Here is a 16,270-nt window from a genome sequence, read left to right as displayed (position 1 = left end):
GACTCCTTATTTAAGAAAGGATGTGCTGATGTTGGAGAGGGTACAGAGAAGATTCACTAGAATGATTCTGGGAATGAGAGGGTTAACATATGAGGACTGTTTGCCCACTCTTGGACTGTATTCCTTGGAGTTTAGAAGAATGAGGTGGGACCTCATAGAAACATTTCGAATGTTGAAAGGCATGGACAGAGTGGATATGGCAAAGTTGTTTCCCATGATGGGGGAGTCTAGCACAAGAAGGCATGACTTAAGGATTGAAGGGCGCCCATCCAGAACAGAGATGCGAAGAAATTTTTTTAGCCAGAGGTTGGTGAATCTATGGAAGTTGTTGCCACGGGCGGCAGTGGAAGCCAAGTCATTGGGTGTATTTAAGGCAGAGATTGATAGGTATCTGAGCAGCCAGGGCATCAGAGGTTATGGTGAGAAGGCGGGGGAGTGGGACTAAATGGGAAAATGGATCAGCTCATGATAAAATGGCGGAGCAGACACGATGGGCCAAATGGCCGACTTCTGCTCCTTTGTCTTATGGTCTTATGGTCTTATGGAATAGGGGAGAATAATAAAATAATTAAATGAATGTAGGGTTAGTGTAAATAGGTGCTTGATGGTGGTCATGAACTTAGCCGGCCAGGGGAACAGTTTCTATTCTATTTGACAATAACTCTACTTGCTTCAGTTACTTTAAAGCAAATGCACAGAAAAATGGGGAGGCTGAAACAGAATGAACAACAGTTATATCTTAGAAAAGTATTAGAATTGTCAAACATGATCTCCTCTTCATAAAACAATGTTAACTCTGCCTAATTATTTTTGGCTGTTCTAGGCATCCCAATTTTTGTATAATAGTCTTATAGCAGCAAGGTAGAAATTGTCTTTAAACCTGTTGGCAACTGATTTCATTCGTTTTTTAAAATCTTCTGCCTAATGGAAGAAAGCAGAAGAGAAAATTTCTGGGATGTGTGGGGCCCTTGATTATAAGTGTAGACAGAGTCAACAGAGGGAAGTTTTTTTTTGTGATGTATTAAGGTGTAATCACAACCCTCTGAAGTTTCTTGATGTCCCAGGTAGAGCAATTACTAATTCATTATGTACCCAAAAAGGATCCTTTCCATAATGCAGTGATAAAAACTGGTAAGGGTTGTCTTGGACAAATCAAGAACTATTGGAGGTCAGCTGAGGAGTAGAAGATGTTGGGAATCTGCCAATAGAGTTTGAGTTGAGGAGAGCTTGGAAATTTTTGAAAAAGGATACTGCAGATAAAGATAAACAATCAGTTCAATAAAAGCATGGACAAATAGTCATAAAGCATGAAATTCATTCTTAGGACCATTTCACATTAACCTTGGACATCTTGTTGAGAATCTCGAAAACAAATAGTTCAACACAATTTACCCACAATGATTCCTCAAATGGGCATTAAATTGAGCGTAAAATATAGATGTCAGAATGGGTTAATTGGCAGCTCACTCATCCATGAGCTAAAAGTCTCCCAACTGGTGTCCACACACTGCAAAGCAGTATGAAGATTAAGGTGGTGATGAGATATGGAAATAAGATGACACCATTGTTGCTGGAGAAATCTCAGACAGCGATGAGGGGCGTACAAGAGTGAAATGGATCAGATGGTTGAGCTGGTACTCAATAACAGCCTTTAATTCAGCATCCAAACGACCAGGGAATGGATTGTGGACTTCAGGAAGGAGAAGCCAGGAGAACAGAGACCAGTCTTTGTTGAGGTGTCAGTGGTGGAAAGAGTTAATAGTGGATGTGGGTGCCAACATCTCCAAGGATGTATCCTGGGCCCAACACATTGACGTAATCACAGGGAAGGCACACCAGTGCCTCTGTTTCAATAGGAGTTTGAGGATATTTGGTATGTCACCAAAGATTCCTGCAGATCTCTATAGGTATCCGGTGGAGAGCATTCTGATTGGTTGCATCACAGCCCCTAATTCACAGGACAGCAAGAAGCTGTGGAAGGTTATAGACTCAGCCAGCATAACTCTACTATCATCGAATATATATTCAAAAGGCAGTGCTCAAGAGGGTGGCATCCATCATTAAGGATCATCACCATCTGGAATATGCCCTCTTCAGGATCCACACTCAACAATTCCAAAACAGCTCCTTGCCCTCCTCTATCAGATTTTTCAATGGTCCATGAATACTACTTCTTTATTTTTTCCTTTGCACTATTTATTTATTTTGACATTTACAGCAATTTTACATCTTTGCTCTGTACTGCTATTGCAAAACAACAAATCTCATGTCATATAAATTTCTGATAATAAAACTGATTTTGATTCTGATTCTGACTAATTCTTCCTTTTTATTTGAATATTAGTGAGTAGTCCCATGGCCTGACTGCATTTTGGAGTTATGGCTTATAGATCCATTGATAATATTCAAAAGACACCAGGAGGCTGTTGCTTTTGCGATCCAAACATGGTTTGGAATTCAAGATGAGGCATAAAACTAATTGCTAGCAATTTTATTTAGCATTTCAAAAAACAAAGAATGGACCAAGAAAGACAAAGGAAGAAGCAGCAATGTTCACCTCATACTTAAATTCCAGGGATAATATTTAAGTAATTAAATAGGCAGATTCAAGTGGCATGACAAATACTATTACAAAAACTGAGACACTTCTAGACAAATGCAGAAGTGACTATAACATAAGTGCAGGAAATTTCACAGAACAATTATGTGTATATAGCTGATGACATAATAATACAAGCTGCAAGCATAGGAAATTCCAAGAAAAATATAAGAAAAATAATAATTCTACATCCTAATCCAACAAAGTATTTAAGTTGCCTTGACCAAAATTATTGCTTATAAACTGATCTTGCTGAAGTATTCTTGTGTAAAATATGGCTACTGTATTTTTATATTTTATCTCTATTAATTGTTGTGTGAATTCACCGAAGATTTCCACGACTGCTTTAAAACTGTGGAACATAAAAGCAAACCGGTGCATGTTTTGTGGATTTTACTTTGCTGGAGAACTTACAAAATCAATTTAACTCATATTAATTGGTATTCAGTTGTCTTATTTTATGCTGGCCTGCCTCCTTGTTGTGACTTGGGTGAACTAAGTATGCTCCGGTGCCAAAGACAACTCAATAAAATATACCTTCCAAATGTTTTGTTGCATTATGGGGTAATTTAATTATTAGTACACTTGGCTGACTGCTGTTCGGCTGTCTTAGAGTGGTCAAATGTACATTTTCTGCTCAATAAATTGTGATCAATGCAGCTGAGCCAAAATGAACGAGTGCCTATATTTCACTGGGTTGAAAACCCCAGTACATTAGAGCAGAAATGTGGCTAGAGCTTGTGGAGATTACAATACAGATGAAGGAACCTGACAGCTCTAAATCAGCCCTTTAATTCTTTGGATTGTTTCGAAGACATTTTTTGCTGGCACTTACATATTATTGATTTTCCAGCCTATTTGCTGACAACTGGAATTTCTCGGCATTCTTCACCACAGTAGACTGATGGAATGAAATATTTTAAGATGTCTGCTTTTTTCTGATCATCTCTTACATTAGTCATTCAATTACTTCAGAAAGTGGATGGAGAGACTGAATAGATTTCTGGACCACTAGGGAAATAAGGTACTGGGCTGAAAGCAGATGGAGTCAGGCAGCATTGGAAAATCTTGTCGCTGTTTTAAAACAACACTTTAAGTAGACCAGTTGAACAATATCTCGTTGGCATTACCCTTCAGACATGAACACAAGAAAGGCTGGAGATTACTGAAAAATCTAATAGGATTTACATAAAGCAGAAGGTAAAAGGAAATCATTGCTTAAAAATGCACATGCCCTTAAGTCTGAATTTGATCAAGCTCTAGGAATTTCATAAAAAAAAAGTCAAACAATTTTAAAATTTTGACTTTTATTGATATTGATTTATTGTTGTCACATGTACCGAGATACAGTAAGAGCTTGTCTTGCATACCGTTTGTACAGGTCAAATCAATTACACAGTGCATTAAGCAGTAACAATGCAGAATGAAGTGTAACACCTACAGTGTATTGCAGGTAAACAATAAAGTGCAAGAGCACTGAAGGTAACTCCCACATTCACAGAGGGAACATGCGAACTCCAAACAGACAGCATTGGGAAGCAAAGCCAGAATCAAATCTGTGTCTCTGGGACTGTGAAGCCAAAACACTAATTACTACAGTCCTGAGATAGCTAATCATTAAACAAAAGAACCAACATGAGATAAACTAGCAACTGTGGGAATATTCAGAGATACTGAAATTTATTATACGTATTTTGGTTTTCATTCTTTCTGTGTGCTGTGGTTTATTGGCACCTGATCTTCATGTGTTTCATGTGACTGACCTCCTACATCAGAATAATGATAACATTTCATCATCCATGCAACAACTGGGATTCCTCGGGTGATGAAAAATGCTGCACGTTCTCTTTAGCTTTTAAGTATAGTTACCTATCTTCGGGCATTTTCAATACCTGCAGGATTTTGCCACTTGGAATAATTAGAGAGCTTCTGTTTGCTGAAGGCAGCATCCTCGAGAAAATTAAATATGATTGAACAGGAGGAATTCAAAATATCGTGAAACAGAAGTATAGTATCTAAATGGAAAGCAATTGCAGAGCTTTGAGATAAAGAAATAGATAAACGTTGGGGTGAAATGTTATCCTGGGTTGACAGGAAAGTGGCATTAAAGAAAAAAGATATGAATAGGAAAGATCTAGAGGGATGTGGGCTAAACACAGGCAAACTAAACTAGTTCAGTTAGACGACTTGGTCAGCATGGACAGGTTTCACCGAATGGCCTGTTATACCTGTGTGTAACACTATGACTAAGTGAATTTGAGATTCCAATCCCATCTGCTTAGATGGATCCATCATATGTTTGTACATCTGTTGCAGGCAGGTTGCAGTCACACGTTTTGTATCATTAAGCCATCACTCCAACTTGTGTTCTTCCTTCCTTGAAATGAATTCTTCTACTTCCTTCGCAGATCTCCCCACATATAAAATTTCTCCTACGTATATTCACACCACCCTCCCCCTTAATATACTCCACATTATCTTGTTTTTATAATTATGAATAATTAGGCAATGCATCATATTCTTGTTACACTCTTCAATTGTTTCCCCAATCCTCTCCAAGCCTCATTCCTTGAGTGTTGCACCCTGGGAAAAAGTTCTCCCTTACAATAGCATCTCTGAATTTCAAACATGACTTCCTCACACTCAGCGGTTTAGCCTTGATAGCAGTTCAACAGCTTATAAACTGCCAGACTGCAACAATGGCTTTTAAACTGACTCTTCCTACTCCCTTCACCATTGTTACACCCCACAATAGAACTAAATCACTTTCCCCTGCTTATACGCATCCAGTAACAAATGAAGGAAGCTTGGAGATTTGCTAGTCTCAATGTTCAAGGACATCTGCTCACCTGAATTAACTGTTTCCTTCCCATGAAACATAGACACAAGTATCAGAACTGCTGCCTCATAGTGTTAAAGACCTGGGTTCAATCATAATCGCTGGTTATGTCTGTGTGGAGTTTGCATGTTCTCCCTGTGACTGCATGGGTGTCTTTCCATGTCCCAGAAATGTGTAGGTCAGTGAGTTAATTGGCCTCTGTAAATTGCCCTAACATGTAGTGAATGGTAGAATCTGGAGGGAGTTGAAGGAAATGTGGGAGAATTCAATGAGTTAGGTTATGAATAATGTGAAAGCAGGTGCCTGATGAAGGCTTGCTCTGTGTGTGTTATATTTTCTTTCGGACGTTACCATTAAAAATAAGCTCTAAAATATCAGCTATATGTATACTGTGTTTACAGGAGTGGGTTAAAATTTGTAGGTCATGCAGGACTGATTCGCCACTTGACACCCCATAATCTTTCCATCATCTCCAAGGCACGAATACAAAGTGCAATGGATTAATTCCCACCAACATTACCTCAGCAAGTACAAATTCTCTACATCGGAAGAAGCTCAATACCATCCAGGAGAAAGCAGATCACTCAGCCTGCACCCAGGCACAGCCCAAATTATTAATTCCCACCACCACTGGTGCACAAGGCTGCATTGGACACCATTTACAAAATGTCCTGCAGTCACTCACCCTGACTCCAAAACTGGCGAGTTCGATCACCAGGCAGTACAAGGACAGCAAGGGAATTGGAGCATCACCACCAATATGCATATCACCATGACATGGAAGTGTATCGCTGGTCCATCTTTGTTGCTGGATTCTGATCTAACAGCACTGTTTAAGCATCATCATTAGAAGGACAGCAACAGTTCAAGGGATGGGTGATAAACAGTGTTTGTTTTAAGGGAAATAAAGGAATATTGATTCACTTTTGTCCAAGATAAAACTAAGAGGGGTAAAAGATACACGAGGGGCGATTGATAGGTTTGTGGCCTAAGGTAGAAGGAGTCAATTTTAGAAAACCTAGCACATTGATTTTTCAACATAGTCCCCTCCTACATGTATACACTTAGTCCAGCGGTCATGGAGCATACGGATCCCTTCTTTGTAGAAGTCATCCACAGCAGGGGTGATTGATAAGTTTGTGGCCTAAAGTAGAAGGAGATGAGTTATTAATTTCACACTTTCCGTATTATCACTGAAAGAGTTGAACTGCACGTGCATGTAACAAGAGCGTCTTGGACCTCCAAGTGGTCCACAGCAGGGGTGATTGATAAATTCATGGCCTAAGGTAGAAGGAGATGAGTTATACAGCTCTTGTTACATGCACGTGAAGTTCAACTCTTTCAGTGATAATGCAGAAAGTTTGAAGTTAAAAACTCATCTCCTTCCACCGTAGGCCACAAACTTATCAATCACCCCTGCTGTGGACTGCTTTCTGGAGGTCGAAGATGCCGATTTCTACAAAGAAGGGATCCGTATGCTCCATGACCGCTGGACCAAGTGTGTAAATGTAGGAAAAATAAAGGTGCTAGGTTTTCTAAAATTGACTCCTCCTACCTTAGGTCATGAACTTATCAATCACCCCTCGTATATTTGGGTCTTTGCACACAAAGATGTAAGAAAGACATCTTTCTCAATTCCCCTTTAAGATACCAGAAAGTGGAAATAACTGTTAAGCTTCCTTTACTACTGCCCCTACAATTTAGCACATGTTATGCTTGCTCTTCCAAACCCAGTCCTCATCTGTAACATCCAAAATTCTTTTTTGGTGTGTTTTAGTGTTAATAAAATCCCAGTCCAGTATTTAATAACTTTCAGTGCTTGATCACACATGATCCGAAAGTTCTATGTCTTCCATCTTTAAATAACTTTCTCTGTTCCTCTTTAAGACACCGGAAAGAAACTAGCAATCTAAATTTCATCAATTAGCCCTTCTCAATAACACCTTTTATCCCTGTTTAAAGTTAGAAAGGTAACGGGTAAATTAAGATCACAAAATATTGCTCAATGAAAGAATTTAGAGTGTGTCAAGATAGTGTTTCTACTGAAAACACAAAATAATCTGCAGGTGCTGGGGTCAAAGCAACACTCACAACACGCTGGAGGAACTCAGCAGGTCGGGCAGCATCTATGGAAACGATGAGTTGACGTTTCGGGCCGGAACCCTTCGTCAGGACTGTAGGGGAAGGGGCAGAGGCCCTATAAAGAAGGTGGGGGGAGGGTGGGGAGGAGAAGGCTGGTAGGTTCCAGGTGAAGAACCAGTAAAGGGAAAGATAAAGTGGTGGGGGAGGGGAGGCAGGGAGGTGATAAGCAGGAAAGGTGAAGAAAGAAAAGGGGAAAACACAATGGGTAGTAGTAGAAGGAGGCGGAACCATGAGGGAGGTGATAAGCAGCTGGGGGAGGGGGCAGAGTGAAATAGGGATAGAGGAAGGGAGGGGGAGGGAATTACCGGAAGTTGGAGAATTTTGTGTTCATACCAAGGGGCTGGAGACTACCAAGACGGTATATGAGGTGTTGCTCCTCCAACCTGAGTTTAGCCTCATCATGATAGTAGAGGAGGCCATGTATGGACATATCTGAATGGGAGTGGGAAGCAGAGTTGAAGTGGGTGGCTACTGGGAGATCCTGTCTGCTTTGGCAGACGGAGCGGAGGTTCTCGACAAACGGGTCCCCCAATCTGTGTCGGGTTTCTACTGTGTTTCTACTGTGTGCGTCCTCTGTTGGGTCTTCATAAACCTTCCAGAATCAATATTAATACAGCTAGAACTCAGGTACAGTAGTCATATGGTTACTTCCTAAAACTACAAAATCAATACCATATTATTTGAGCTCAATAGAATTTAATGTAAGCCCTGGTTAAAACCCTCAACTTAGACTTGAGCTAGCTAGAGACAGAAGGAACCAATTGTAAATTCATAGGAAATAGATGTCTTAGTATCTTCTTTTGGCAACCTACATGGATTTGTAAAATTGCTATCCATAGAATTTCTTTCATTTTCTGACAGAATGTCTGCAGTGCAACTGAAAATTTATTATAAAATATTCTGATTGCTTGCACCATGGTGCGTTTTGGTAATTCCAAGCACAGAAATGCAAGATATTGCAGAGAGTAGTGATCATGGGCATAGCCCTCCCCACAATGGCAGCATCTACATGAAGCACTGCCTCAAGAAGGTGGCATCTATTATGCATTCAGCAGATCTCATCTCAGCAGGCAGTATTTGCCTGACATAGACAACAACCAGGTACGAGCAACAGGATATCTTTCTTCAGTGTTTAAATTGATCTGTTTCTCCACAGCTGTAAAATCCTCCTCTGAAATGATCTCTATGAATTGCTTGCAGTTGCTTTACACGATTCTCTTTTTAACTGCTATTTACCTCCACCTACTTTTTGGCACTCTATGGGATTTGCACAATGCTAGCGGTGTTACTGAAATGAGACGTTTTGAGGAGGGAGAATAAGTCTACACTACAGAATCAGTGTGAGGAGAGAACACTGTGGTCATGGTAAAAGAGAGCCTAAAATTTTGACAGGCTTCTTGATTCTAAATCCACTAGTGAACTAAGAAGACTCAGTGTACATTTTAATAGTTACTCCTGATGTTGTAACATGTGATCATTTGAGTTATTGCCATCTTCCTTTCAGCTTGAACCAGTCTAGTCATTCTCCTCTAACCTTTTTGATGAACAAGGCGTTAACACCCACAGAACTGCCACTCACTGAGTTTTTTTTTGTTTTTTTGCACCATTCTCTGCAAACTGTGGGGACTGTTGTGCATGAAATTCCCAGGAGATCAGCAGTTTCTGAGATACTCAAATCACCCCGTCTGGCACAAACAATCATTCTACAGTCAAGGTCACGTAGGATACATTTTTTTAGCATTCTGATGTTTAGCCTGGACACCAATTGAACTACCTGACCATGTCTGCATGCTTTAATGCATTGTGTTGCTGCCACATGTTTGGCTCATTAGATATTCGCATTAACAAGCAGGGGTGTGTAGAAATATCTAATAAAGTAGCCACTGAGATTATGTTAACCACACAAAATGTTGCTTGTTGGTCTAAACCAGCATAAATAATACAGCAAGATTTTGTTTGCTGTCAAACAGAGAAGTGAGATATCGTGATGTTTCTGATCTGAGATCCAGTAAGATGCACAAAAGGGCATTATCAAAGAGCTTGCAAATCACACCAAGTTACAGAGGGATCCAGAGATCATGGGAGTTTCACTGCATTTCCTCTTTCTGTCAAACAGTAATGGATCAGAAAGAAAAGCTGACTTGGCCAATAGCCAAGTACCCCAATCTATTGTAGGCACTAGATCAAGTTCCTGTTCTCTCTATTCACGAATCTAATCTGTTTTTAAATGAGCATGACGTTCATTTCAGCCACCAGTTCCCATCAGTTTCCATCTACCCTCTACACTCTGCTGTCCGCGGGCAGCTTGCTGTCACTCTGTGGCCCACTCCTTGACTCTTCATGTTCTGAATTCAGCTTTTATCTACTATGTGCTAGTAATCTGAGCAGTTTCAAATACATTATGCATGCAACATTAAATTTATTTACTTTTTTTGTTACATCTACAAAGAATTCAGTGAGTGTTGTTCAAAGTGATCTTTACATTTAGAATATACACTGCCTGAGAATGTTAATGGGGGTTGACAGGAAAACTTTTAATTTGCTCACTCTATTTGTTCTCTTCAGTTTTTATTTTCCTTCCCCGATATACACGTTGATTCCATTTTACTCTATTTGAGTAATGATGCAGGATTTTCACACAAAATATTGACAATTCCTTTCCCCCATTGATGCTGTGTGACCCTCTGAGTTACTCCAGCAGGTTGTTTGTTGCTCCATATTTTAGCATCTGCAGTCTCTTGTAACTCTCTTCCAAAGTCCAGCCAGCCTTTTGACAGAATTCACATATCTGGACAACTAATTTTCAGCTAACATGAAATCAGAGGTAAAGTATCTCTCAAGGTGAGAGGGGAAAGACTTAAGAGGAACTTGAGGGGTAACTTTTTGACACTAAGTATGGTATATAGATATGGAATAGTGTGGCAATGTAGAGATACGCCTCTATAAAGATAGGTATAAGATGCTCCTTCCCTCTTCTACCTGCAGGTCTTCCTTGGGCAAGGTGTGGAAACTTGTTTAACCTCCCGATAAGGGTGAAGCCACGGGAGCAGCTGCAGTGCATCACAGGTCCGGGTTATGCAACCACTGACGTCAGGCAGACGATCACTGAAGTGTATTGATAATGGCTGGGGTCACCTGTCTGGTAAAGGCACCACTCAGAAGAAAGCAATGGAAAACCCCTTCTGTAGAAAAAATTGGCAAAAACATTCATAGTCGTGGATAGAGGAAAGAATAAGAACATAAAAACAGATGGAAGACCATCATCGCCCACATCATACAGCATGGCACATAAAGTTGATGATGATGATATATGGAATACGTTGCCAAAGAAAGTGGTTGAGGTAGGTGCACTAACAGCTTTTAAAGCACATTTGGACAGGCACATGGGTTGAAAGGCTTAGCAGCTTATGGGCCTATCAAAGGCAAATGGAACGTGCTTGAATGGGTATCTTGATCAGCCTGGATCAAGTTGGGCAAAGGGCCTGTTTTATGTTGTATGACTTTAAGCCTCTATCTAGCCCTCTGAGTCTATGCTAAATATCAGGCACCCGTTTAAGAAAAATCCCACACAAATCTCATTTTAGATTAATAAATAGGTAAGGAAATTACAGTGTCACCGTAGCATTACAAGTGCAGAGATATACAAATATTAGAATAGAAGTAAGAAAAAAAGTTACCTTAAAAATAAGATGTACATGATTTACAAGTCAATTACAATATTTATAAGATTTCCAAGTTCACCTTGATACAATGGTAGTGCAAGGAATACAGTAATATTATACAGTAATGTGTGCACATTCGCACCATCCTGATAAGAAGCAGTATTACACAGTATTGCACAGGGTGTCATGATAACATGGTGAGATAAACAGGGCTCTGGTAAACCGAGGTTGGCAACAGTCTGACAGGAGGGGGTCATCACCTCCCCAGCTATCGGTTGACTCATTATAGAGCCTAATAGCCGAGGGTAAGAATGACCTCATATCACGTTCTTTGGACCAGCGCTGTTGTCTTAGTCTGTTACTAAAAATGCTCTTCTATTCAGCCAAGGTGGCATGCAGAGGGTGAGAAACGTTGTCCAGAATTGCCAGGGTCTTCCAGAGGATCCTTTGTTCTACCACAGCCTCCAATATGTCCACTTTAACTCCTATAACAGGGCCAGCCTTTCTAATCAGTTTATTGAGCCTGTTAGCATCACCCACGTTGATACTATTGCCCCAGCACGCCACCACATAGAAGATCATACAGGTGACAACAGACTTTATTTTACCCACATTCCTATTAATCACTCCCCTACTCCCAAATTCTAGTATTCATTCACACAATTTGCAGTAGCCAAGTAATCTACCAATGCACCTGTTTTTTGGGATGTGGGAGAAAACCAGAACGCCTGAGTGAGACCCACACATCCTCAGGGAGAACGTGGAAACTCCACACAGACAGCACCTGAGGTCTGGATTGAACCTATGTCTCCAGACCTGTGAGGCTGCACCATGGTGCTGCCCACAAAACACATGACTAATATACTGTTCACCTCCTCCCTTTCCTTCACTTAAGGCCCCAAACAGCCCATCCAGGCGAGGCAACACTTCATACTTGGATCTGTTGGGGTCATCTATTGTATCCAGTGCTCCCAATGCAGCTTCCTCTGTACTGATGAGACCTGGCGTAAATCCGGGACCGCTTTGCTGAACACTTTTGCTCCTTCTACCTACAGCGGAATTTCCTGGTGGGCACACATTTTAATTCCTATCCACATTGCTGTTCTGACATGTCGGTCCATGGCCTCCACTTCTACTATGAAGAGACTATTCATAGTTTGGAGAAGCAACACATCACATTCTGTCCCCTCCTGCCTTCTCCTATCATTTTGGATCTCCTCCTCCCCCTCCAACTTTCAAATTCCTTAATAACTCTTCCTTCAGTTAGTCCTGACGAAGGGTCTCGGCTTGAAACGTCGACTGCACCTCTTCCTAGAGATGCTGCCTGGCCTGCTGCATTCACCAGCAACTTTTACGTGTGTTTCCCCTCCTGTCTTCTCCTATCATTTTGGATCTCCCCCTCCCCCTCCAACTTTCAAAACCCTTACTCGCTCTTCCTTCAGTTAGTCCTGACGAAGGGTCTCGGCCTGAAACGTCGACTGCACCTCTTCCTAGAGATGCTGCCTGGCCTGCTGCGTTCACCAGCAACTTTTATGTGTGTCCCATTGTCTCCCACACCATCAGCGACTTTATCCGCTCAGGGGATCTCCCATCCACTGCTACCAACCTTATAGTTCCCACACCTCACACTTCCCGTTTCTACCTCCTACCCAAGATCCACAAACCTGCCTGTCCTGGCCGACCTATTGTCTCAGCTTGCTCCTGCCCCACCAAACTCGTTTCTGCATACCTCGACACGGTTTTATCACCCCTTGTTCAATCCCTTCCTACCTATGTTCGTGACACTTCTCTCGCTCTTAAACTTTTCGATGATTTTAAGTTCCATGGCCCCCACTGCTTTATTTTCACCATGGATGTCCAGTCCCTATATACTTCCATCCCCCATCAGGAAGGTCTCAAAGCTCTACGCTTCTTTTTGGATTCCAGAACTAATCAGTTCCTCTCTACCACCACTCTGCTCCGTCTAGCGGAATTAGTCCTTACTCTTAATAATTTCTCCTTTGGCTCCTCCCACTTCCTCCAAACTAAAGGTGTAGCTATGGGCACCCGTATGGGCCCTAGCTATGCCTGCCTTTTTGTTGGCTTTGTGGAACAATCTATGTTCCGTGCCTATTCTGGTATCTGTCCCGCACTTTTCCTTCGCTACATCGACGACTGCATTGGCGCTGCTTCCAGCAAGCATGCAGAACTCGTTGACTTTATTAACTTGCCTCCAACTTTCACCCTGCCCTCAAGTTTACCTGGTCCATTTCCGACACCTCCCTCCCCTTTCTAGATCTTTCTGTCTCGGTCTCTGGAGACAGCTTATCCACTGATGTCTACTATAAGCCTACTGACTCTCACAGCTATCTGGACTATTCCTCTTCTCACCCTGTCTCTTGTAAAAACGCCATCCCCTTCTCGCAATTCCTCCGTCTCCGCCGCATCTGCTCTCAGGATGAGGCTTTTCATTCTTGGATGAGGGAGATGTCTTCCTTTTTTAAAGAAAGGGGCTTCCCTTCCTCCACTATCAACTCTGCTCTTAAACGCATCTCCCCCATTTCACGTACATCTGCTGTCACTCCATCCTCTCGCCACCCCACTAGGAATAGGGTTCCCCTGGTCCTCACCTACCACCCCACCAGCCTCCGGGTCCAACATATTATTCTCCATAACTTCCGCCACCTCCAACGGGATCCCACCACTAAGCACATCTTTCCCTCCCCCCCTCTGCATTCTGCAGGGATCACTCCCTACGCAACTCCCTTGTCCATTCGTCCCCCCCATCCCTCCCCACTGATCTCCCTCCTGGCACTTATCTGTGTAAGCGGAACAAGTGCTACACATGCCCTTACACTTCCTCCCTTACCACCATTCAGGGCCCCAAACAGTCCTTCCAGGTGAGGCAACACTTCACCTGTGAGTCGGCTGGGGTGATATACTGCGTCCGGTGCTCCCGATGTGGCCTTTTATATATTGGCGAGACCCGACGCAGACTGGGAGACTGCTTTGCTGAACACCGACGCTCTGTCCGCCAGAGAAAGCAAGATCTCCCAGTGGCCACACATTTTAATTCCACATCCCATTCCCATTCTGACATGTCTATCCACGGCCTCCTCTACTGTAAAGATGAAGCCACACTCAGGTTGGAGGAACAACACCTTATATTCCGTCTGGGTAGCCTCCAACCTGATGGCATGAACATCGACTTCTCTAACTTCCGCTAATGCCCCACCTCCCCCTCGTACCCCATCTGTTACTTATTTTTATACACACATTCTTTCTCTCACTCTCCTTTTTCTCCCTCTGTCCCTCTGAATATACCCCTTGCCCATCCTCTGGGTCCCCCAGCCCCCGTCTTTCTTCCCTGACCTCCTGTCCCATGATCCTCTCGTATCCCCTTTTGCCAATCACCTGTCCAGCTCTTGGCTCCATCCCTCCCCCTCCTGTCTTCTCCTATCATTTTGGATCTCCTCCTCCCCCTCCAACTTTCAAATCCCTTATTCACTCTTCCTTCAATTCGTCCTGACGAAGGGTCTCGGCCTGAAACGTCAACTGCACCTCTTCCTAGAGATGCTGCCTGGCCTGCTGCGTTCACGAGCAACTTTTATGTGTGTTACATTCTGTCTAGGTAGCCTCCAACGTGATACCATAAATATCAGTTTCTCCTTCAGATAATTTCCCCTCCTTTTTCCTTCTTCTCATATTCCCCACTTTGGCCACTTAACTCTTCCCCTCACTTGCCTATCACCTCCCCTTGAAGCCCCTCCTTCCTCCCTTTCTCCCTGGCCCATTCTTCTCTCCTATCAGATTCCTTCTTCTCCAGCCCTTTACCTTTCCTACTTACCTGGCTTCACCTGTCACCTTTAGTTACTCCTCCTACCCTCTCCCCACCTTTTATATTCTGGTGTCTTCCCCTTCCTTTTCAGTCCCGAAGATAGGTCTCAACCCAAAACGTTGACTGTTTATTCATTTCCATAGATGCTGCCTGACCTGCTGAGTTCTTCCAGCATTTTGTGTGTGTGTCGATCTAGATTTCCAGCATCTGAAGAATCTCTTGTGTTTATGATAATATAATCACTGCCTGTCAGTAGTCTTGTGATAATCAGCTTTATTACTTACATATTTTCTTGCTTTTGTTCAATGAACACATCTGTCTTTCTTCATAGAGTAATATGGCATACCACTGTGGGAGGAATATTATCACAGTGATAATTGTTTCAGAAATTTTGAAGACTCTTTTACATAGAATACTGAACTATTTAATTTAAATTATCGTGATTATCTACTACATCTTAGCAGAGCACTGGACATTCTCCAATACTTTCAATTTCCTTTCTCATTAATGCTAGGCTAATTTAAAAAATAGTGCCAAGATGTACAGGGATAATTTTGTCCCAATGCATTGAAAAATGATTGAAGGTTTTCCAGCTCACAGCCTTAGTCCACAGTGGAGATCCAGAGGAGATGAGGTGCCAATGTAGCAGCACACTTTCACAGTGCAGGCAACTCCGGGTTTTGTTCCCAGCGCTCTCTGTAAGGAGCTTGTTCAAAAAAAGGCATCCGTTAGTCTTGCCAGACCATGGATCTGCGCCTGGAAAGTCTTCACTCTCTGGGGCGCAGGCCTGGGCAAGGTTGCATGGAAGACCAGCAGTTGCCCATGCTGCAAGTCTCCCCTCTCCACGACACCGATGTTGTCCAAGGGAAGGGCATTAGGACCCATACAACTTGGCACCGGCGTCGTCGCAGAGCAATGTGTGGTTAAGTGCCTTGCTCAAGGACACAACACGTTCCCTCGGCTGGGGCTCGAACTCACGACCTTCAGGTCGCTAGTCCAATGCCTTAACCACTTGGCCAGGTGCCCACAGGAACTTGTACGTTCCCTACATACCGTAATCACAGAAGTCCTCCAGGTGCTCTGGTTTCCTTCCTCATTGCCAAGAGGTACAGGTTAGTAAGTTAGTCTGTCATGTGGATGTAATTGTGTGGCATGGGCTTCTTGTGCAAAAAGGTTCTGTTACCTTGCTGTATCTCTAAATAAATATACAA

This window comes from Mobula birostris, chromosome 27 (assembly GCF_030028105.1).
Source record: "Mobula birostris isolate sMobBir1 chromosome 27, sMobBir1.hap1, whole genome shotgun sequence".
Lineage (NCBI taxonomy): Eukaryota > Metazoa > Chordata > Chondrichthyes > Myliobatiformes > Myliobatidae > Mobula > Mobula birostris.
The sequence above is the reverse complement of the archived record's forward strand: the minus strand, read 5'-3'. Positions refer to the sequence as shown.